General features: G+C 47.3%; 1 non-coding gene across 1 annotated transcript; it reads right to left on the bottom strand.

Moving 5' to 3' along the window:
- Positions 1 to 1,630: 1,630 nt before the first annotated feature.
- On the bottom strand, positions 1,631 to 1,733 carry LOC112617551. Its single transcript, XR_003117925.1, has one exon. It is a non-coding gene; the product is annotated as a U6 spliceosomal RNA (small nuclear RNA).
- Between the last annotated feature and the right edge of the window lie 263 nt (positions 1,734 to 1,996).

Consider the following 1,996-nt stretch of genomic DNA (forward strand, 5'->3'; position numbering starts at 1 on the left):
GCAGCAGAGGCTGCAGAAGATAGAATACTGCTGAACAGCGAGTGTACCTGTCTGATTCTTGCTGTGGAAGCTTCCTCTCAGGGGTGTACTCTACCGTGTGAGGTGTGGGGTGTCGGTCTGCCCCTAGTGGAGGATGTCTCCCAGTTAGGCTACTCAGGGGTCAGAGACCCACTTGATCAGGCAGTCTGTCCGTTCTCAGATCTCAACTTCCGTGTTGGGAGATCCATTGCTCTCTTCAAAGGTGTCAGACAGAGTTGCTTGCGTCTGCAGAGGTTTCTGCTGCTTTTTGTTTGTTTTTTGTTGTTGTTGTTTAGCTGTGCCCTGTCCCCAGAGGTGGAGTCTACAGAGACTGGCAGGCCTCCTTGAGCTGCTGTGAGCTCCACGTAGTTCGATCTTCCCAGGGCTTTGTTTACCTACTTAAGCCTCAGCAATGGAGGGTGCCCCTCCCCCAGCCTCGCTGCTGCCTTGTGGTTAGATCGCAGACTGCTATGCTAGCAATGAGGAAGGCTCCGTGTGCATGGGACCCTTCCGGCCAGGTGTGGGATATAATCTCCTGGTGTGCCCGTTTGTTTAAAGTGCAGTATTGGGGTGGGAGTTAGCCGATTTTCCAGGTGTTGTGTGTCTCTGTTCCCCTGGCTAGGAAAAGGGATTCCCTTACCCCTTGCGCTTCCCAGGTGAGGCGATGCCTCGCCCGCTTCAGCTCTCGCTGGTCGGGCTGCAGCAGCTGACCAGCACCGATTGGCCGGCACTCCCCAGTGAGATGAACCCAGTACCTCAGTTGATAATGCAGAAATCACCTGTCTTCTGGGTTGCTCGCGCTGGGAGTTGGAGACTGGAGCTGTTCCTATTCGGCCATCTTGCTCCGCCCCTCCATTCTGTTTCCTTTTGTTTGCTTCAAAAATTTTTTTCTATCTGCTCTGCCACTGGGAAAGACACACTGCTTCCATATTTAGGCTGCATTATCCAGATTTAATAGTTCCATTACATATTTATAATGCAAATAAGAAAAGCAACAGCAACAATAATAGTAATAGTGTGTCCAGAATTGGTTCCTTCCAGTGGGTTCTTGGTCTTGCTGATTTCAAGAATAAAGCCGCGGACCCTCGCGGTGAGTGTTACAGTTCTTAAAGATGGTGTGTCCGGAGTTTGTTCCTTTTGATGCTCAGATTTGTCCAGAGTTTCTTCCTTCTGGTGGGTTCGTGGTCTTGCTTGACTTCAGGAGTGAAGCTGCAGACCTTCTTGGCGAGTGTTACAGCTCGTAAAAGGTGGTGTGAATCCAAAGAGTGAGCAGCAACAAGATTTATTGCCAAGAGCGAAAGTACAAAGCTTCCACAGCATGGAAGGTGACCGGAGCAGGTTGCCACTGCTGGCTCGGGTGGCCAGTTTTTATTCCCTTATTTGGCCCCGCCCACGACCTGCTGATTGGTCCATTTTACAGAGCACTGATTGGTACATTTTACAGAGTGCTGATTAGTCCATTTTTATAGAATGCTGACTGGTGTATTTACAAACCTTTAGCTAGACACTAGACACAGAGCACTGATTGGTGCATTTTTACAGAGTGCTGATTGGTGCATTTACAAACTTTTAGCTAGACACAGAGCACTGATTGGTGCATTTTTTTTTTTTTTTTAATATGGACCGCTTCACGAATTTGCGTGTCATCCTTGTGCAGGAGCCATGCTATTCTTCTCTGTATCGTTCCAATTTTAGTATATGTGCTGCCATAGCGAGCGTGGTGCGTTTTTACAGAGTGCTGATTGATGCGTTTACAAACCTTTAGCTAGACACAGAACACTGGTGTGTTTTTACAGAGTGCTGATTGGTGTATTTACAAATCTTTAGCTAGACACAGAGCACTGATTGGTGTGTTTACAATCCTTTAGCTAGACAGAAAAGTTCTCCAAGTCCCCACCCAATCCAGAAGCCCAGACATAATGGTATTGATAACTAATATTAAAATGTATTTAATGCTTTTTATATGCTAATTACCATG

Source organism: Theropithecus gelada, unplaced genomic scaffold, assembly GCF_003255815.1.
Source record: "Theropithecus gelada isolate Dixy unplaced genomic scaffold, Tgel_1.0 HiC_scaffold_242, whole genome shotgun sequence".
Classification (NCBI taxonomy): domain Eukaryota; kingdom Metazoa; phylum Chordata; class Mammalia; order Primates; family Cercopithecidae; genus Theropithecus; species Theropithecus gelada.